Source organism: Balaenoptera physalus (genome assembly GCF_965194825.1).
Source record: "Balaenoptera physalus genome assembly, chromosome: 7".
In the NCBI taxonomy this organism is placed as follows: Eukaryota; Metazoa; Chordata; class Mammalia; order Artiodactyla; family Balaenopteridae; genus Balaenoptera; species Balaenoptera physalus.
The window spans coordinates 50,601,054-50,624,134 of record NC_138886.1 but is presented as its reverse complement, the minus strand read 5'-3'; the positions used below and the strand labels follow the sequence as shown (position 1 = coordinate 50,624,134).

General features: G+C 41.7%; 1 protein-coding gene across 6 annotated transcripts in view; it reads left to right on the top strand.

Annotated features, from left to right (window-relative positions):
• Nucleotides 1–23,081, top strand: part of PIP5K1B (phosphatidylinositol-4-phosphate 5-kinase type 1 beta) — a 330,783-nt gene that overhangs the window by 136,658 nt on the left and 171,044 nt on the right. The window lies entirely within an intron of this gene.

Sequence of the window (23,081 nt, the reverse complement as noted above, 5' to 3'; positions counted from 1 at the left end):
CGGGACTAGCAACAAGCCTGTGGAGCAGGCTTCAGTAGTTGAGGCATGCTGACTCAGTAGTTGTGGCTTGCAGGCTCTAGAGCGCAGGCTCAGTAGTTGTGGCGCACGGCCTTTGTTGCTCCGCAGCATGTGGGATCTTCCCAGACCAGGACTCGAACCCGTGTCCCCTGCATTAGCAGGTGGATTCTTAACCAATGCACCACCAGGGAAGTCCCAGAAATCTTGGATCCTTGAGCTTTGCCTATCTATTCCATAAATATTATGTATTCCTGTAAAAATATATATATACATATGTGTATATATTTTTCCATAAATGTTATTTATTCCTATAACATATGTATGGATATGTATATATTATGGTATCATAGAGAAAAACAAATACCGTATGCTAAAGCATATATATGGAATCTAAAAAATTTAAAATGGTACTGATGAACCTAGTGGCAGGGCAGGAATAAAGACATAGACATAGAGAATGGACTTGAGGACACAGGGTGGGAGGGGGAAGCTGGGGCAAAGTGAGAGTAACATGGACATACACACACTACCGAATGTAAAATACATAGCTAGTGGGAAGCAGCCTCATAGCACAGGGAGAACAGCTTGGTGCTTTGTGACCACTTAGAGGGGTGGGATAGGGAGGGTGGGAGGGAGGCTCAAGAGGGAGGGGACATGGGGACATATGTATGCATATGGCTGGTTCACTTTGTTGGATAACAGAAACTAACAGCATAGTGAAGCAATTATACTCCAATAAATTATACATACTTTATATATTTTATACTTTATTAATATATATATTCATAAAATATATTTCAATATATTAAAATATCTTAATATATTAAAATATTTTTAATATATATTATACATAAAATATTTAATATATATAATATATATTAAAATATATATATTCATAAAAGTCCCCTCTGGCCTACTTAAAGAGTTTGTCATGAAAATTAAACTAAGAGGGGAAAAAAATTAAACTGGGAGAGATTTGAAAGAAGAAGCAAAGCTATTTTATACTATGGTATACGTCTGCTTCTATACCATTTATTATTTTTCTCATTTTATCTATTTTTTATAGATCAGGAAACTTAGTTATTAAAAACATTGTGACTAATACAAATCGAAGCATAAATGGAAAAAAAAAATCCAGTGATCCCTGCCTCAGGAAGAAGTTTCATTTCTGTTTTTGTTCTCTTTATTTGAGTAAATGTATAGCAATTAAGCCCACCTGTTTTATGAAGTCAGAGACCTTACCTCCTGAATAGTGACCAATGGCCCTGCCAGCAGTACTGGAGCACTGAGAGGCGCTGTGTTATTTCTCCTCCTTAACTAAAGACATTCTTCTTTTAAAAACTGAGGAAGTCAGTGGAATGAAAAGGAAAGGTTTGCAGTCTCTTCAAGTAGGTGATAAAAGATAGAACAACGAGATCTTATATACCACTGGTAGTTCCAGAAGTATATTAAATATCCCTGTAGGTCTTAGCCTCCTTTAAGGAGTTGTAATTATCCCCTCCCATTCCCTAAAACAGCAACAACAGCAGTGCGTGTGTGTGTGTGTGTGTGTGTGTGTGTGTGTGTGTGTGTGTCTGTCTGTCTGTCTGTCTGTCTGTCTGTCTGTCTTCATATGCAGCAAGAGCATAAGAGGGTAGGGGTGTAGGTGGGCAGGGGTTAGTATCCTCTCAGAGTAGGCGGGGCTAATACAAGGCTGGGAAGGATGGATAAGCGAGTGGAGGTTCCTCGAGGGTTTCTTTTGGTGGAGAGGGGTTGGTTGTTTGTCCTATACCTGCCCTATGGATAGCTGGTAGACAAGCCTAGATTCTAATTCCTTTTCTAAAGATTCCAAAACGCCAATATTGTAGTGAAACCTTTCTACTTTGGCCCCATCTAGGAAGCCTTTCAATCGAGTGCCCACGTCTCCGTATACCTAACTGGCAGAGTTCTGTGAAACTGTCTCGTGGGAACTCTAGAGGAGTGAGGCTCGGCTTGGCCCTGACCCACCTGCACACCTCTGGGCAAAGAGAGTTAACCATGAACTTGCTGGTCAATGGAGAGCACAGATAAAAAGAATAGAAGCTGGCTTGATATTGCTTGGAAATAGGCCCACACAGCCAAGAAACAAGTAGTTAGACTAACCATAGAATTCAGCTGGGTGTGTGCTAAGTTGAAAGGCACAGTTGGCAAAGCTGATATCTCCGTATTCCTGTGTCCAGTTATGATGTCAGATGTGATGATCATGAGCATGGACTCAGGGTTAACAGATCTGGGGTTAAGGGCCAGCTTTGTCACTTCCTCATTGCGTGGCTCTGAATAAGCTTCTTTGTCTTTCTGAACCAGTTTCATCTTAGGTAAATCAGGAGTAAGAGTTTTACATTCCTTGTCAAGTTGTGTTGACGATAAATGCACCTAAAGGAGAAAATACCTCTAACACACTTAGGACAATGCCTAGATGACAATAAACCCTCAGAAAATGCCAGCTATATATATGTCCATGCCACTCTCTCACTTTGTCCCAGCTTACCCTTCCCCCTCCCCGTATCCTCAAGTCCCTCCTCTAGTAGGTCTGCAAATGTAAAATAGATAGCTAGTGGGAAGCAGCCGCTTAGCACAGAGAGATCAGCTCGCACAGAGAGATCAGCTCGGTGCTTTGTGACCACCTAGAGGGGTGGAATAGGGAGGGTTGGAGGGAGGGAGATGCAAGAGGGAAGAGATATGGGGACATATGTATAGGTATAACTGATTCCCTTTGTTATAAAGCAGAAACTAACACACCATTGTAAGCAATTATACTCCAATAAAGATGTTAAAAAAATTAAAAAATAAAGATGGCTTCACTCACGTGGGAAAAAAGAAAAAAAAGAAAATGCCAGCTAGATAGGAGAACGGTGAAATGCTCTCAATGTGCTTCATTCATTCCCCCCTAAAAGGAATGAAGCAGAAGTATGGCAAGAAAGATACTACCATAATGTAAAACAATTCCAGCTAGAGAGACCTGATTGCTTCTCACCACAGGGAAGCTAATCCTAAAGGTCCTTTTCAACCCTATAGTGTAAGATTCTAAAGGGACAGGTAAACACGCACTTTTACAGTTTCTCGGTATGTGTCTCTGCCCAGGTGGGTTTCTCAACCCCCCAAACACCCGGCAGGCTGTTGGTATATATCCCTCCAAAAGAATCCCCTGTCCCTATCAGCCGATTATGGAGTGCATCTCTTATTTGTTATTGCAAAAAAAAAAAAAATTGTGAATATGGGTATAAATTCTTCTAAACTACTATTTCAAATTTCAAAAGCTATCTAGAGAAGTGCAAATTTTTATTATAGGAAAAAGGAATAAAGAAGAACTATTTGGTAGATGATGAAGAATACCTACAGTTTCTGCCCTGTGAGAACTTATAAGTTTAACAATAAAAACTCCTAAGAGCAGGCATGGAATCTTATTCATTTTAGAGTTTCCAGGATGATTATTTTGTAAATGCAGTTTAATTGGTATAAAATATTTGAGCATGTTATTAGTGTGTAAACATAAAACAGGAAAAAATTATGAAGTTAAAGGCAAATAATACAATGAACACACGAAGAGGGTCTGCTTCACTAGTGGTCAGGAAAATGGGAACTAAAACAGCAAGATTTGCAAAAATTAACAATATTAATGGTACCAGTGTTGGTGAAGGGTTGATGACAAGTGCATTCTTCTGTTCTGTTGGTGAGTGTACAAACTGATGAAATCTCTTTTGGAGAGCATTTTGGCAGTACCAGCAAAAGTATAAATGTGCATATCCTTTAACTCAGCAGTTCTTTTTCTAGGAATCTATGCTGCAGAAATTTGCAAGAAAGAAGTGTGCAAAGTTATATGAGCAAGAACATTCATTACAGCATTTTTTGCTATTAAAAAGAGAGAATAAGAGGACTTCCCTGGTGGCACAGTGGTTAAGAATCCACCTGCCAATGAAGGGGATACGAGTTTGATCCCTGGTCCGGGAAGATCCCACATGCCACGGAACAACTGAGCCTGTGTGCCACAACTACTGAGCCTGTGCTCTAGGGCCTGTGCGCCACAACTACTGAGCCTGTGCTCTAGAGGCTGCGAACCACAGCTACTGAAGCCCGCGTGCCACAACTACTGAAGCCCGCGCACCTACAGCCCATGCTCCGCAACAGGAGAAGCCACCGCAATGAGAAGCCCGCACACCACAACAAAGAATAGCCCCCGCTCGATGCAACTAGAGCAATGAAGACCCAACACAGCCAAAAACAATTAATTAATTAATTAATAATTAATTAATAATTAATTTTTTAAAATTTAAATTAAAAAAGAATAAGAACCTCAATGTCTATCAATAGGAGAGTAGTTAAAACAGTTGTTTTTACATACAAACTGTGAAAATCTGTATAACTATTAAAAATAATGAGAATCAGTACAGATAGACATGGAAGGATATTGTGTGAAAAAAACAAAGGGCAGTAGAGCATGAATAGCAGGATCCCATTTTTATATTTTTTAATGTATATACATGTGCATGTATTTTCAGTGTGTAAAGAAAAGATACATGGAAGGATACACACTAAAGAAGTGACAGTAGTTAACTGTGAAGAGGAAGATTGAGAAAGGCACATTTGTGTTTTAGTTTCTATAGCTGAGTTGTTTGACTTTTTCTCAGTGAGTGTGGGCTACAATTTAATTTTTTTAATTAAGCAATGCTATCTGTGTAGACATTTCTCTTCCAGTTTGAGATATTTTTGAGTCTGCATCACTTTTCAGGTAAAGAGCACTTGGTCATAAGATCATAGGTTTATAAGCAGTTGGAATATAGGTTCAGTTACATGGAAAAGCAAGAACCTGAATAACTGACTTAAGCAAAGTTGAAATTTGTTTCTCTCTCGCATAAGAGTCAGAGGTAATTTACTTCCTCTTCGAGTCATCAGGGGCCCGGGTTTCTATCTTGTTTTTCTGTCGTCCTCAATGTACAGCTTCCAAATGAGGAGGACTGCTCCCACTCCAGCCATCACAGCTGCAGAAGACATTCCCCTCCCTGTGAACAGTGTGACCTGGGAGTTGGACACATTTTCTCTCACATCTTGATGGTCAGAAATTAGACACGTGACTACACCTAGCTGCAAGAGAACCAAGCAAACTACCCAATTCGAGTTCCTGTTAGCGTCTAACAGGGGTTCTCAGCCTCGGCACTGTTGACATTTGGGGCTGGATAACTCTCTGCTGTGGGGGCCATCCTGTGCATTGTAGGAGCAGCGTCTCTGGCCTCTGTCCAGGGATAGATAGATAGATGTCAGTAGCACTCCTCAGTTGTGACCGCCAAAATTGTATCCAGACACTGTTCCATGTCTCCTGGTGGACAAAATCAACCCTTATTGAGAACAACTGCTAAACAAGAAGGGTGAACGGATACTGGGGACAAATAGCAACATCTGCCGTAAGCATTGTGTTGTTCCCCCCAAAACAGTGCTTAGCACCAGTGTAATAGTTTACCTTTAAAATTGACACCCCCTTACCAGGAAATATAATACTCGAGACTGTGGGAAGTTAGGTTTTTTTGATTCTAGAAGGATGAAAGTTCAATCCTTTCTTATTTTTATTTATTGAATCTACATTTGTATTTGTATCAAATAAATACTATTTTTATTTGAATATACAAACAAATGAAACTTTCTTCCCTAGTGTGTAGGGTAGCATTAAGGATATTACACTGTGCCACATTTATGATGAATGTCTCAGTCTACACTGTAATATTTATAAAAGACTAATATAGCAGCATTCATAGTACCTTTCTATCCTAAATCAAAAATTTCATCTGCGGTGGATGGCATATCTCTTTTAAGGGCAATTAAGTGGGCATAATTTACCACTGCTGAATACCTTAAGAGTATAGTATTTTTATGTTAATGAGAAATGTTTGCTGAATATGCTTTTCCATTCCAATGAGAGTACGTGCTTCACTGCCAATCACATACATAAGGGGAAGATCATTTAAAAGAGAGCACGAAACAACCTTTCTTTGTTCTGCCTTTTCCAACACATTTAGAGAATCAAATCTTCCTTCCAACAAGTGGATACACTGGGATCTTGTTATAAAGGCTGCTTAGTAGTAAGGGAAAATTAAACAGAAAGTGAATCCGTCTTGGGCTTCTTCCAAGGTGGTTGAGTGCCTAGTGTGTCAGAATGACCTTGTTATGAGGCAGTTTCACCACATAGAAGGTCTGTGCAGGTGCAGGGGAGGACATCATTATAATGGTGCTCCAGTATTCTCGTTTTCAAAAATGTCAGCTGCAGAAATTGTATCAGAAAAGTAGTTTCCAGCTGTGAAAATAACAATACCGCAAAAGTATGAAACCACTCATACTGGGAGAGGGGAGTAGTCACGTCTAGCTGCTGGGTGAGCAAACACTGTGTGCAGAGACTAATGGTAGAACTGGATCTGGGAGAGTCAGTGGGGAGCAAAGGAGAATGGAGACGACATTGAAGGCAGGGGGATCAGTGTGGGCGGAGACCAGGAATCACATGGCAAGTTTAAGCAGGAGAGTTTGGCAGAAGGTGTGGATTTGTGCGAAGGCAGTAGGGTCTGTTGTGTGGCCTAGACAGCAAACTGTCCACCAGAATTTGTGTTCCCTCTTCCATAGCAAAGCTGGAATTGGAAAGCAGCTGCAAAGCAAGCCCTCCTTGTGTCTTGGTGAGGCCATGTGGTTCGTCCTTGCTAATGGACCGTGAGTGGTCCACTATCTTTAGCTAGAGGATCTGGATGGCAAATGGATGGCAGACTCAAATTAGATCACTTGAAGAGAGTTTAAGAAAGGCACTGTTCGCAAAGATGCAGTAATGGATAAGGAAACTACAGTGGATAGTATAGTATCATGAGGCCCAACCCTACCCCGTTAGCTCTCTTAGACCTGAGAGAGAAGAGAATGGTACAGTTTCTAGGAGTTAGAATAGGAGTTATCTGGAGAGGTCCACAAGAAAGCAAAGGAGCTGTAACCCTCAGAAGGACACAGCAGTCTGAGTCAAACCCGAGGTAAGGGAAGGAGGGGAGTGGACACCCTGATGTCACTCTCCAGCCGCTCTTCAATCTTCTGTGGAGGCGTCCTATTGGCCAAATCCAACTGGAAGCCAGAAGGATAGGAAGTACTTTAATGTAGTTGCACAGGGAATGTTCCAGGACACAGCGTAGGATGGAGAATGGCTGAGTAGCAGACCTGGGGTAAATATCCTGCATGGTGACTTCTGGCAAAGGTAGTCAGAACTGGAAAGTGGGTGTTCCTTCACCATTCCTGCTTCTTCTATCAGCCAGCTGGATTTGGAGGACTTTGAGACCCTAGGGGATGTCAGAGCCACAAGGATACAGGATGCCACCCAAGAGAGGGAAGCAGAGCACCAATCAGGGGCAACCGTAGAAGACTATTCCTGATTGAGAAATCAACGTATATAGAATTAAGACACCAGATTTCAGGGTTGTGCTTTTTACAGAAGTTAGAATTTGGGAATTTATGTATTATTGCAGTTAACATTAGCAGGAAGTAGATTGTAGAAAATTTTTGAAGACCAAGCAAGGAATTGAGGTTCACTTCTACAGATAGTGAAAAAACAGTGAAGGTTTTTATGCTGGGAGGTGGTGTTAAAAAAAAAAACAACAAAACAAAACCTGAGAATGATGAGTCTGGCAGTCATGTGACAGGTGGAAAGGAACACAGAAAACAGTTGATACCGCTGACCACAGCCCCACGTTTTTTATCAGCAGGACCTGTGAATTAGTGAAGGACAGTGCAAGCTGAAAGGGTGCCAGTCCTCCACGCGGAACTTGGGAAAGGAGGTGGTCTCAGACCAGTGCAGTGATGATCCTGGTCTGTGAAAGAGCGTGGCTGGCCCATGTGAAATGTGGAGACTGGAAAAGGAATTTTGGAGAGAGTTGTTGATGTCATGAGTTACCCCCATGAGGGGGGACAGGGGTTAGGAGAGGGTTTGCCCGTCATCTTAAGCCTAAGGAAACGGGGCTTCAGTGAGACCACTGTGAATGTGATGTGACCCTGCAGCCTGGGGGATGCAGTGAACTGTAGTATTTTCTGGGAAACTGAAAGAACGAGAGAATTGTTGGTCAGCTGCTCTGACGGTGGCAAATCTAAGAGAGGGTTCTTAGGGAGGGTGGGGGATAAATGAAATGTGACCAGTTGAGGACGCTGAGCTAGAGATAAAGCTGCTCTGTGGTCATCACTGAGCCTGTCCAGGTAAGGACCTGGAGGAACAACATGGACCTACCAGCCAGAAGGAGATGTGTTCTTCCCTTAAAGGGGAGATGCAACCACCATGTGGAGGGGTAACTGCCGATCCTGTGAAAGCAGCACGCAAGAGAAAGAGGTGTACATATACACCTGGTGAGCCTTGAGTGCCTGGGGCATCTTACAACTGTACCCCTCTCCTCAAGTCAGACCTTTCCTGCTCCCTCTGGCAATCAGAAAAGAGAAAGAAGCACCCCCCCAACCCTTCCCCCTCCCATAATAAAGTTCATTATGATTACACTTCATGAGAGTGTAATGGTTAGATGGGTTTCTAGCGTAGAGGACTTGACTTAAAAAAAAATGAGATTTTAAAAAATGAGCAAATCCTAAACATGCCTTTGTCATCCTTCAAAATGTATTTATAAACATAGTAAAAATGCTTTCATTGAAGGACGTTTCCATTCCTGCCTGTAACACAAAATTTAGAAAATCTGAGAAGTACAAGACTTGAAAGTAAAAAAATCACCCAATATCTCACAACCCAGAGATAATCATACAGTTTGATGTATTTCCTTCCTGTCTTGTTTTCCTCCGTGGATGTGTATAAAACATTTGGAGTTTTTCTTTTTCAAATTTTATTATATGTATTTTGTATCCTGCTTTTTTAATGTGATATTTTTAAAGTTATAGAATATTTTTAAAATATGGTTTAAATGAGGGCATAAGTTGACTGGAGTTTATCAAATAATTTTGTCAAATATTTTAGATCTGTACTTGGACTATGAATCAGTGATATGAATGAGAAAAGAATAGAGAATTTAATGCATAGCTTTAGATATTCCAAGTTGTGACATTCATATTATCAAATGAAAGAGCCACTTGTTGAGACTGCTGTCACTTCAAATTCTTCATTTGGTTTTCTCAGTTTTTCTGAAGCCATGTTTTCCTGATTTTCTTCCCACTCCTGTAATCACTCCTAAATCTCCCCCAAAGGTTCTCCTTTCTCTGTCTCCACCCTAACTGTTGACTCTGCTCAAGGCCCTTCTAGAACACTCCCCTTTCACCCTAGGTTACTCATCCAGCCCTTTGGTTTTCAATACCATTTATATGCTCAAAACACTCAAATTCAAATTTTCAGCCCAAACCTCTGTTCTAAGCTCCAGATTTCTATCTTGACACCTCCGTTTGGATGTCTCATTGGCATCTCAAATGGAACTCTTAATCTTCTCCCCAGAATATGTTCCTCCTTCAGTCTCCCCAACTCAGTAAAGCAACCTCAGTCCTCTCAACTGCTCAAGGAAAACATCAGGAGGTGTTTCAGTACTTTTCTCTCCCTCATTTCTAGTTCATAGCAAGTTCTGTTTATTTCCCTCCAAAATGTATTTCAAATTCAACTCTTCTGTCCATCGTCTTGTTCATCACCCTACTCTAAGCCATCCACATCTCAATATGAACCATGACCATTGTCTCCTAATCACTTTTCCTCATGTGTTATCTCCAGTCTGTTCTCCACACGGCAGCCAGAGTGAACTTTTTCAAACGAGACAATAACCGTTCCCTTATTGAAACACATCAAACCCTTAACAGGATCTATAAGGCTCAGACCTAGAGTCATCCCATCTTTGCAGCCTCCAATTCCAGTATTCTCCCTGATGCCCACCTTAATTTACCCACAGTGATTTGCTTTCAGGTCCCTAAACTGCTGCTTCTCTATGCCTGCAAATCGATTCCCCTGACCTCCTAATGTGACTCTCAGTTCCTTGAAGGCAAGGACTCTAGCCAGGTCACTTCTGTATCCCCAATTTGTAGAAGAGTGCCTGGCACGTAGTGGGCATACCTCCAGACTCCGTTGACATGACCTGCCAACTCACCTTTCATATCTCAGCCTGCATGTCATTCCTGCTAGACCTCTGCTAACTCCCCCATTCTAAAGTGGATCCCCCACCCCCACTTTCGGCCTCAGTCACATCACCCTGTTGTTTGTATCACTGCCTATTATGAATGTGTATCTTTATTTTTTATTTTATTATTATTTTTTTAACATCTTTATTGGAGTATAATTGCTTTACAATGGTGTGTTAGTTTCTGCTTTATAACAAAGTGAATCAGTTATACGTATACATATGTCCCCATATCTCCTCCCTCTTGCGTCTCCCTCCCTGCCACCCTCCCTATCCCACCCCTCTAGGTGGTCACAAAGCACCGAGCTGATCTCCCTGTGCTATGCAGCTGCTTCCCACTAGCTATCGGTTTTACATTTGGTAGCGTATATATGTCCATGCCACTCTCTCACTTCGTCCCAGCTTACCCTTCCCCCTCCGTGTATCCTCAAGTCCATTCTCTAGTAGGTCTGTGTCTTTATTCCCGTCTTGCCCATAGGTTCTTCATGACAATTTTTGTTGTTGTTTTTTAGATTCCATATATATGTGTTAGCACATGGTATTTGTTTTTCTTTTTCTGACTTACTTCACTCTGTAGGACAGACTCTAGGTCCATCCACCTCACTACAGATAACTCAATTTCATTTCTTTTTATGGCTGAGTAATATTCCATTGTATATATGTGCCACATCTTCTTTATCCATTCATCTGTTGATGGACACCTATGTTGCTTCCATGTCCTGGCTATTGTAAATAGAGCTGCAATGAACATTTTGGTACATGGCTCTTTTTAAATTATCATTTTCTCAGGGTATATGCCCAGTAGTGGGATTGCTGGGTCGTATGGTAGTTCTATTTTTAGTTTTTTAAGGAACCTCCATACTGTTCTCCATAGTGGCTGTATCAATTTACATTCCCACCAACAGTGCAAGAGGGTTCCCTTTTCTCCACACCCTCTCCAGCATTTATTGTTTCTAGATTTTTTTAATGATGGCCATTCTGACTGGTGTGAGATGATATCTCATTGTAGTTTTAATTTGCATGTCTCTAATGATTAATGATTTTGAGCATTCTTTCATGTGTTTGTTGGCAATCTGTATATCTTCTTTGGAGAAATGTCTATTTAGGTCTTCTGCCCATTTTTGGATTGGGTTGTTTGTTTTTTTGATATAGAGCTGCATGAGCTGCTTGTAAATTTTGGAGATTAATCCTTTGTCAGTTGCTTCATTGGCAAATATTTTCTCCCATTCTGAGGGTTGTCTTTTCGTCTTCTTTATGGATTCCTTTGCTGTGCAAAAGCTTTTCAGTTTCATTAGGTCCCATTTGTTTATTTGTGTTTTTATTCCCATTTCTCTAGGAGGTGGGTCAAAAAGGATCTTGCTGTGATTTATGTCATAGAGTGTCCTGCCTATGATTTCCTCTAAGAGTTTTATAATGTCTGCCTTACATTTAGGTCTTTAATCCATTTTGAGTTTATTTTTGTGTATGGTGTTAGGGAGTGTTCTAATTTCATTCTTTTACATGTAGCTATCCAGTTTTCCCAGCACCACTTATTGAAGAGGCTGTCTTTTCTCCACTGTATATTCTTGCCTCCTTTATCAAAGATAAGGTGACCATATGTGCGTGAGTTTATCTCTGGGCTTTCTATCCTGTTCCATTTATCTGTATTTCTGTTTTTGTGCCAGTACCATACTGTCTTGATTACTGTAGCTTTGTAGTAGAGTCTGAAGTCCGGGAGCCTGATTCCTCCAGCTCTGTTTTTCTTTCTCAAGATTGCTTTGGCTATTCGGGGTCTTTTGTGTTTCCATACAGATTGTGAAATTTTTTGTTCTAGTTCTATGAAAAATGCCATTGGTAGTTTGATAGGGATCGCATTGAATCTGTGGATTGCTTTGGGTAGTAGAGTCATTTTCACAATGTTGATTCTTGCAATCCAAGAACATGGTATAGCTCTCCATCTGTTTGTATCATCTTTAATTTCTTTCATCAGTGTCTTATAATTTTCTGCATACAGGTCTTTTGTCTCCTTAGGTAGGTTTATTCCTAGATATTTTACTCTTTTTGTTGCAATGGTAAATGGGAGTGTTTTCTTAATTTCACTTTCAGATTTTTCATCATTAGTATATAGGAATGCAAGAGATTTATGTGCATTAATTTTGTATCCTGCTACTTCACCAAATCCATTGATTCGCTCTAGTAGTTTTCTGGTGGCATCTTTAGGATTCTCTATGTATAGTATCATGTCGTCTGCAAACAGTGACAGCATTACTTCTTCTTTTCCCATTTGGATTCCTTTTATTTCTTTTTCTTCTCTGATTGCTGTGGCTAACACTTCCAAAACTATGTTGAATAATAGTGGTGAGAGTGGGCAACCTTATCTTGTTCCTGATCTTAGTGGAAATGGTTTCAGTTTTTCACCATTGAGGACGATATTGGTTGTGGGTTTGTCATATATGGCCTTTATTATGTTGAGGTAAGTTCCCTATATGCCTACTTTCTGGAGGGTTTTTATCATAAATGGGTGTTGAATTTTGTCGAAAGCTTTCTCTGCATCTATTGAGGTGATCATATGGTTTTTCTCCTTCAGTTTGTTATCATGGTGTATCACATTGATTGATTTGCGTATATTGAAGAATCCTTGCATTCCTGGGATAAACCCCACTTGATCATGGTGTTTGATCCTTTTAATGTGCTGTTGGATTCTGTCCACCAGTATTTTGTTGAGTATTTTTGCATCTATATTCATCAGTGATATTGACCTGTAGTTTTCTTTCTTTGTGACATCTTTGTCTGGTTTTGGGATCAGTGTGATGGTGGACTCGTAGAATGAGTTTGGGAGTGTTCCTCCCTCTGCTATATTTTGGAAGAATTTGAGAAGGATAGGTGTTAGCTCTTCTCTAAATGTTTGATAGAATTCACCTGTGAAGCCATCTGGTCCTGGACTTTTGTTTGTTGGAAGATTTTAATCACAATTTCAATTTCAGTGCTTGTGATTGGTCTGTTCATATTTTCTGTTTCTTCCTGGTTCAGTCTCGGAAGGTTGTGCATTTCTAAGAATTTGTCTATTTCTTCCAGGTTGTCCATTTTATTGGCATATAGTTGCTTGTAGTAATCTCTCATGATGCTTGGTATTTCTGCAGTGTCAGTTGTTACTTCTCCTTTTTCATTTGTAATTCTGTTGATTTGAGTCTTCTCCCTTTTTTTCTTGATGAGTCTGGCTAATGGCTTATCAATTTTGTTTATGTTCTCAAAGAACCAGCTTTTAGTATTATGGATCTTTGCTCTCGTTTCCTTCATTTCTTTTTCATTTATTTCTGATCTGATCTTTATGATTTCTTTCCTTCTGCTAACTTTGGTTTTTTTTTGTTCTTTTTTGTCTAATTGCTATAGGTGTAAGGTTAGGTTGTTTATTTGAGATGTTTCTTGTTTCTTAAGGTAGGATTGTATTGCTATAAACTTCCCTCTTAGAACTGCTTTTGCTGCATCACATAGGTTTTGGGTCGTCGTGTTTTCATTGTCATTTGTTTCTAGGTATTTTTTTATTTCCTCTTTGATTTCTTCAGTGATCTCTTGATTATTAAGTAGTGTGTTGTTTAGCCTCCATGTGTCTCTATTTTTTACAGGTTTTCTCCTATAAATGATATCTAGTCTCATAGCGTTGTGGTCAGAAAAGATACTTGATACGATTTCAATTTTCTTAAATTTACCAAGGCTTGATTTGTGACCCCCGATACGATCTATTCTGGAGAATGTTCCATGAGCACTTGAGAAGAAAGTGTATTCTGTTGTTTTTGGATGGAATCTCCTATAAATATCAATTAAGTCCATCCTGTTTAATGTATCATTTAAAGCTTGTGTTTCCTTATTTTTTTCATTTTGGATGATCTGTCCATTGGTGACAGTGGGGTGTTAAAGTCCTCTGCTATGATTGTGTTACTGTCAATTTCCCCTTTTATGGCTGTTAGTATTTGCCTTATGTATTGAGGTGCTCCTATGTGGGGTGCATAAATAATTACAATTGTTATATCTTCTTCTTGGATTGATCCCTTAATCATTATGTAGTGTCCTTCTTTGTCTCTTGTAATAGTCTTTGTTTTAAAGTCTATTTTGTCTGATATGAGAATTGTTACTCCAGCTTTCTTTTGATTTCCATTTGTATGGAATATCTTTTTCCGTCCCCTCACTTTCAGTCTGTATGTGTCCCTAGGTCTGAAGTGGGTCTCTTGTAGACAGCATATATACAGGTCTTGTTTTGTATCCATTCAGTCTATGTCTTTTGGTGGGAGCATTTAATCCATTTACATTTAAGGTAATTATTGATATGTATATTCCTATTACCATTTACTTAATTGTTTTGGGTTTATTATTGTAAGTCTTTTCCTTCTCTTGTGTTTCCTGCCTAGAGAAGTTCCTTTAGCATTTCTTTTAAAGCTGGTTTGGTGGTGCTGAATTCTCTTAGCTTTTGCTTGTCTGTAAAGGTTTTAATTTGTCCATCAAATCTGAATGAGATCCTTGCTGGGTAGAGTAATCTTGGTTGTACGTTTTTCCCCTTCATCACTTTAAATATGTCCTGCCACTCCCTTCTGGCTTGCAGAGTTTCTGCTGAAAGATCAGCTGTTAACCTCATGGGGATTCCCTTGTGTGTTATTTGTTGTTTTTCCCTTGCTGCTTTTAATATTTTTTCTTTTTTTAAATTTTTGATAGTTTGATTAATATGTGTCTTAGTGTGTTTCTCCTTGGATTTATCCTGTATGGGACTCTCTGTGCTTCCTGGACTTGATTAACTATTTCCTTTCCCATATTAGGGAAGTTTTCAACTATAATCTCTTCAAATATTTTCTCAGTCCCTTTCTTTTTCTCTTCTTCTTCTGGGACCCCTATAATTCGAATGTTGGTGCATTTAATGTTGTCCCAGAGGTCTCTGAGGCTGTCCTCAATTCTTTTCTTTCTTTTTTCTTTATTCTGCTCTGCAGTAGTTATTTCCACTATTTTATCTTCCAGGTCACTTATCCGTTCTTCTGCCTCAGTTATTCTGCTATTGATTCCTTCTAGAGAATTTTTAATTTCATTTATTGTGTTGTTCATCACTGTTTGTTTGCTCTTTAGTTCTTCTGGGTCCCTGTTAAACGTTTCTTGTATTTTCTCCATTCTATTTCCAAGATTTTGGATCATCTTTACTATCATTATTTGGAATTCTTTTTCAGGTAGACTGCCTATTTCCTCGTCATTTTTTAGGTCTGGTGGGTTTTTTCCTTGCTCTTCATCTGCTGTGTGCTTCTCTGTCTTCTTATTTTGCTTAACTTACTGTGTTTCGGGTCTCCTTTTTGCAGGCTGCATGTTCGTAGTTCCCGTTGTTTTTGGTGTCTGCCCCCAGTGGCTAAGGTTGGTTCAGTGGGTTGTGTAGGCTTCCTGGTGGACAGGACTAGTGCCTGTGTTCTGGTGGATGAGGCTGGATCTTGTCTTTCTAGTGTGCAGGTCCATGTCTGGTGGTGTGTTTTGGGCTGTCTGTGGCCTTATGATTTTAGGCAGCCTGTCTGCTAATGGGTGGGGTTGTGTTCCTGTCTTGCTAGTTGTTTGGCATGGGGTTTCCAGCACTGTAGCTTGCTGGTCATTGAGTGGAGCTGGGTCTTGGCATTGAGATGGAGATCTCTGGGAGATTTTCACCGTTTGATATTATGTGGAGCTGGGAGGTCTCTGGTGGACCAGTGTCCTGAACTTGGCTCTCCCACCTCAGAGGCACAGCCCTGATGCCTGGCTGGAGTACCAAGAGTCTGTCATCCACACGGGTCAGAATAAAAGGGAGAAAAAAAAAGAAAGAAAGAAGAAGATAAAATGATATACAATAAAATAAAATAATGTTATTAAAATAAAAAATAATTATTAAAAAAAATTTTTTTAAGTAATAAAGAAAAAAGGAAGAAAGAAAGAAGAGAGCAATGAAACCAGAAAACAAATCCACCAATGATAACAGGCGATAAAAACTGTACTAGAAAAAAAAAAAGACAGAACCCTAGGACAAATGGTAAAAGCAAAGCTATACAGACAAAATCACAGACAGAAGCATACATGTACACACTCACAAAAAGAGAAAAAGGGAAAAAAATATATATATATCGTTGCTCCCAAAGTCCACCTCCTCAATTTGGGATGATTCGCTGTCTATTCAGATATTCCACAGACGCAGGGTGCATCAAGTTGATTGTGGAGATTTAATCCACTGCTCCTGAGGCTGCTGGGAGAAATTTCCCTTTCTCTTCTTTTTTTGCACAGCTCCTGGGGTTCAGCTTTGGATTTGGACCTGCCTCTGCGTGTAGGTCACCTGAGGGCATCTGTTCTTTGCTCAGACAGGTGGGGGTTAAAGGAGCAGCTAATTGGGGGGCTCTGGCTCACTCAGGCCGGGGGGAGGGAGTGGTACAGATGTGGGTGAGCCTGCAGCTGCAGACGCCAGTGTGACGTTGCAGCATCCTGAGGCGCCACGTGCGTTCTCCCGGGGAAGTTGTCCCTGGATCACGGGACCCTGGCAGTGGCGGGCTGCACTGGCTTCCGGGAGGGGCGGTGTGGAGAGTGAGCTGTGCTCGCACACAGGCTTCTTGGTGGCTGTGGCAGCAGCAGCCTTAGTATCTCATGCCCGTCTCTGGGGTCCGCGCTGATAACCGCAGCTCGTGCCCGTCTCTGGAGCTCCTTTAAGCGGCGCTCTGAATCCCCTCTCCTCGCGCACCAGGAAACAAAGAGGCAAGAAAAGGTCTCCTGCCTCTTCGGCAGCTGCAGACTTTTTCCCGGACTCCCTCCCGGCTAGCTGTGGTGCGCTAACCCCTTCAGGCTGTGTTCACGCCGCCAACCCCAGTCCTCTCCCTGCGATCCGACCTCTGAAGCCCGAGCCTCAACTCCCAGCCCCGCCCGCCCCGGCGGCTGAGCAGACAAGCCTCTCAGGCTGGTGAGTGCTGCTCGGCGCCGAACCTCCGTGCGGGAATCTCTCCGCTTTGCCCTCCGCACCCCTGTGGCTGCGCTCTCCTCCGTGGCTCCGAAGCTTCCCCCCTCTGCCACCCGCAGTCTCCACCCGCAAAGGAGCTTCCTAGTGTGTGGAAACCTTTCCTCCTTCACGGCTCCCTCCCACTGGTGCAGGTCCCGTCCCTATTCTTTTGTCTCTGTTTTTTCTTTCTTCTTTTGCCCTACCCAAGTATGTGGGGAGTTTCTTGCCTTTTGAGAGGTCTGAGGTCTTCTGCCAGCGTTCAGTAGGTGTTCTGTAGGAGTTGTTCCTCATGTAGATGTATTTCTGATGTATTTGTGGGGAGGAAGGTGATCTCCACGTGTTACTCTTCCGCCATCTTGAAGCTCCTCCATGAATGTGTATCTTTAATACCTCTTTCACCCACTAGACTACAGACTCTTATGAGAGCAAGAACAGTGTCTTTTTTTGGTTTATGCTTTCCCCAACATCTAGCACAGTGCCTAGCTCACAGAAGATTCTCAGATGTTTGTTAAACGAATGAACAGCATGTGACTGAATGGAGTTCTGAGGGGAGCTCTTCTCTTTGCCTGGGCAACCCTGGAAAAAATGCTGTAGTCAAACCTGAAATAGAGTGTGGTGTGCAGAATCGTGGGGACCCCAAAGATGGCCACACCCTAATCTCTAGAGCTTGTGAATATGTTACTTTACATGGCAAAAGGGACTTTGTGGAGGTGATTAAGTTGAAGATCTTGCGATGGGGAAGTGATCTTGGATTATCCAGATGGGCCCAATGTAATTACAGAGGTACTTGTAAGAGGGAGGCTAGAGAGTCAGAATCAGAGGAGGTGTGATGACAAAAGCAGAGGGGAGACAAAGAGAGATTAAGAAAGATTTGAAGATGCTGCTGGCTTTGAAAATGGAGGAGGGGGCCACGAGGCAAGGAATGATTGACCTCTAGAAGCTTGAAGGGGCAAGGAACTGGATTCTCATCTACAGCCTATAGCACGCAGCCCTTCCAACACTTTGGTTTTAGGACCTCTGACCTCCAGAACTGTAAAGTAGTACATTTGTGTTGTTTGAAGACACAGAGTTTGTGGTCATTTGTTACAGCAACAGTAGAAAACCAACACAGCAAGGAGGGACTGGAGAAATTGGTTGGGGAACCTGCAGGTGAGAGGCAGTCCCACCTCCTTTCAGAAGGCTTTAGGCTTGCCTGCTCACAAACTATCCCATGTCCATAGTCCTACAGCCGGTTTTGTGCAAGCTATCCCTTTCTTTTTCCTTAATTCTCTCATTGGGATGAGCAAGAAATCTCTGCCCTCTTTGTTGAGTTCAGGTTCAGAGACAGGAGGGAGAACCTAGAACTGGACTTGAGCTGTCAGATGGGAAAGAGGGGCCGGGGTCTCCCGGGCTGAACAAGGATTGTCTCCTCTTGCTCTTAAGAGGTGTTACTGAACCATTTTTTGTAATGGCCTAGTTTAAGGTGCTTCTCAGTAAACATCTCTGACTTAGAATTAACCTCTCTACATCTGTGGTTTTGAGAAAATGGATGTTCTGAGAAAAAGAGAAAGCATTAGACCCCCTCCTTGGAAAAAAATGCACATAGCAGAAAATTTCACACATAGTTGTTAGGGGTTCATGGACCTGTAAGGTCCCCTTGCTCAAAGGATAGTGTGTGTGTGTGTTTAGGATCTTTTTTTATGTTGGCATGCAGGAGTCAGTGGGAGGTACGGAGGGACTAATATCATAGATGGTTTCCGTGTCAAGCTAAAGTATTTGGAGTTAATCCTGCGGTGAGGATACTACAGACCCATTAGAAGGCTTCGAGCAAGATGGTGACAAGATTAGATCTGTGCTTTTTTTAAAAATCACTCTGGTAACATATATATTGGCTATAATCCTGTAATTAGGTTATCAGATCACCTTAGGGAGGAAAATGCTGTTGACTTGAAATGTTTTAATACTTCCTTTTTAAAGCCGGTGATATCAGATTGCATATTAAGTGATCTAATTTCATAGACAATGCGCTATAGAAAGCAGTTTCCTGTAACCAATGTAAGAGCATTAAAATCTTACTGTTGTCGGGATCATTGCTCCCCTAATAGCGGGTTTACATAGACGCTTAGTCTTATTGATAGTATCATTATTATCTCACGGTTCAAGTATGTCTCGGCTTCAATCAGATCTATCTCCTGCAGAGAAAATTCAGGCAGGTAAAGCAGTGCACACTGGTAGAGCACTGAACTGGTACCTTCTAGACCAGAATATCACTCCTGGCTCTACCACATACTAGCCAGGGGACTTAGGTCAAGGTAATCATCCAGAGCCACAGTTTCTTTATAAAATGGGCGTTAAAACCCTACCTACCCACATAACAATTGTGACAATCAAATGCAATCATTAAAAGGTAATATCGTGGGCTTCCCTGGTGGCGCAGTGGTTGAGAATCTGCCTGCCAATGCAGGGGACACGGGTTCGAGCCCTGGTCTGGGAAGATCCCACATGCCGCGGAGCAGCTAGGCCCGTGTGCCACAACTACTGAGCCTGCGCGTCTGGAGCCTGTGCTCCGCAACAAGAGAGGCCGCGATAGTGAGAGGCCCGCGCACCGCGATGAAGAGTGGCCCCCGCTCGCCGCAACTAGAGAAAGCCCTCGCACAGAAACGAAGACCCAACATAGCCATAAATAAAATTTTTTTTTTTAAAAAGTAATATTGTGAAAACCATAACATATTATCCAAATGCAAGCTGACATTAATTTTCTTCTTAGTATTGCCATCATTGCTGAACAAATTTGGGTTAGTAAAGAGGAACTATGAAAGTAAGTGTGTGTGGTTTGCCTTTGTGGTGTTGCCTGCTTCTTTCTCCAAGTATCAAAGGCTTTAGAGGTGTTCCTAGTATCCACACAATATGTTGCCTCCACTTAGCCCTTGAAAAAACCCCCGAATTAAAAATAGACTCTGTTTGGCTGTGTTCTGAAATCTAAACCTATACGTTTTCACAGAGGTCAAAGGGGAAATGGTCACGTCTCAGCATATTTAGAGCATATGCAAAGCCACACAGAGAAAATTGGAGGGACTGAGTGTGTGTGTGCGAAGCTGCCGACTCATTACAGACTCACCAACTCTGTTGGTGGCGTCCCCGAGGAAGGAGGAGAGGAGTTTTCCCTCAGAGTGTTCAGGGAAAGAACTGCTGGTTCTAGAAGAGCAGACACCGGCACTACACACAGCAGGTTCTTTGTCATCATGATTTACTAGTCTGCTCATCAGAGACTCTCCAGCTAGCATTTCAAAGTGTTTTTGTAATTTTAAAGCACATCTTGCTCAAGAGTGATTGTGTCAGAAAATACTATGGTTTCTTCCATCCTGGCCACTGCGCCTGATGTCCAATGGGAAAATGTCAGGTAATGGGGCCTTTACTGCTGGTGGCCCTAAAAACCACATGCCACAGTGAATACAATGAGACGTTTCCATGAAATAGACAAGATGCTTTTTAATTATACCCAAATACATCAATGCTAAAGGATTTAATTTTACACAAAGATGGGGAGGAGGAAACCTTGCGGTAACGATCCTCCCGTGGCAGCAAAATATCTCCTTTTGTTTATACCTCCCCATGTTATTAGTAGTGACCTTAACAATGGAGTTCATACTGGTTTACCAAGTGGTTTACAAGTTTTTCTTAGGCTTACCCATGGTTGGGTATGATTAGAAGCAAATAAAATATTTTATCCCTATTTTCATCAAAAGGAATGGCTCCCACAGAGCTGCTTCCTTTGCTGAGGTCAAACAGCCAGACTTAATAGAGAGCTTCCAATTCTGATTCCAGGCTCCTTTTGAAAAAAAAAAAAAAGAAACACGGAAGCAGCGCGGGTTTTGCAGCTAGACTGTACCACACTCTAACAATGTGAGTGGGGCAAGTCAGTTAACTTTGCTGAGCCTTAAATCCCCACCGGTAAAATGGGTGTGATTGTCACTACTCTTCAGTGTCCTTGGAAGGCTTAAATGAGGTCAGAGGTTCTAACATGTACTTTATAACTTGGACTCAGGAGCCAAACTCCCCAGGTATGAGTCCCAGATCCACCTCTTCACTAGCTGTGTGACCTAGTGTAAGTTACTAAACCTTCCTGAGTCAGTAAGATGGAGATAATAATAGTACCTACCTCACAGGGTCGTTGTGAAGATACAAGAGTTAATGTAACCAAACGCACTTAGAATAGTGCCTGCCTTTTTGTAATCACTCTGTAAGTGTGTGCTATGATTATGGTAGATTGTGATTATAATTGTTGTTATCTATACATTAAGTGCCTGGCACAAATAGTTGATCAAAAAAGATTAACTTTATTATGATTTCTTTTATATCTCTCCTCAAAGCACTTAAATTTTAAGGAGCCTGAAAGGAAAGTAATAGTATTACAAGTCTGGTTTTTGGTTTAACTAAACAGATGTCAGCGGGGTGCTTTCCAAAATCTTATTCCTTCGGGGATTCAAAATTTAATCTTATACCACAGGACAGAGATTTTTGTAATGCTCCTTAGAGCAAGAGCAAATGCTTGAGCCTCACCACAGACCTTCAGAATCAGAAGTTCTGGAGATGCAACCCGTAAGTCGCTTTTCTTTTTCTCAGTGCCTAATGACTTTTTTTTAAGACTTGCTTCTTAGAGTAGTTGTAGGTTAACAGCAAAATTGAGAGGAAGGTACAGAGGTTTCCCGTACACTCCCTGTACCCACACATGCACACCTCCCCCATTATCAGCATCTCCCGCCAGAGGGGTGCACTGTTACAACCGATGAACCCACATGGACATATCATAATCACCCAAGGTCCATAGTTTACATTACGGTTCACTCTTGGTGTTGTACATTCTGTGGGTTTAGACAAATGCATAATTATGTGCATCCGTCACAAAGGTATCGTACAGAGTATTTTCCCTGCCCTGAAAATCCTCTGTGCTCCACCTCCCCTCCCCCAGCCCCTGGCAACCACTGATCTTTTCAGTGTCTCTGTAGTTTTGCTTTCAGTCTGTTTTAACAAGTGTCCCAGTGATTCCCAGACTTTCTAAGGTTTGAAAATACCAGATATATCCTCCTGCACCTTTGACCACCCTCTGTTCCTGGGGGTGTAGGAGGGGGGACGTGGTGGGTGGTTGACAAAGAATTGGGTACTCCATGTTTGACAGATGTTCCAGTCCAAGAAGCCCTAAGTGACTGAATTAAGCAGAAATCCAGGTAGTTCTGGAAGCAGAGTCGGGGTGGGGTGCGGGGAAGGAAAAGCAGTTTGAGAGCATGTGAGTCTGTTGATAGGTCTGGAACAGAACGTTTCAGGATGTTGGGTCCTCTGGAAAATGCTGATGTCATGTCTTGTGCCGTACTGCCCTGAGTGATGGATAGGAGAAGAGAAATCTCTTGAATTTTTATGTGAGGTTAAAATGAGAAAAATTCATTTCAGCCTTCAGAAGTCAGAGCTATTGGTACAAAAGGTCACTGATGCCAATTGGCATTGCTGAGCTCAGAGCGGGAGTATTAAAATAGCAACTTTTTGTTTTTTAAGCACTGGTTACACTATTTGGGCTTGACTCTCAGTCTTTTGCCATCTTGCTGCTCTGGGATCATAAGTAAAAAGGCATGTGTAAAAAAGAAAAACACCAAGACGTTCCTCTTACCTCCTGCAGGGACAGGGGTAGGTAGTTGTCCTCACACTAAGGGTGATGTAATATTTGCAGTGAAGTAAGCAGAGCGATTAAACGATGACTCCATGGGAAAGTGATTGTTACTGCTTGTATAGTGGAGGTGACTGAGCGGTATGAATGATCGTGGCCATTTCAGGGGAAGTTAGCAAGTATTTATTGGGGACCTAGCCCTGTGCAAGATGTGGTTTGTTTTGGGTTCAACCTTGGTTGACAAGATTACTGAACCTTGGGAGAGGAAACCAGTCTCGGGGGGTGGGGGGGAAGGGTGGATTGGTTGTAAGATAAAATTTAGTTTGGTGCCGTATATACTGTGTTTGTGATGATAGAGTAGCATCCAAGTAGG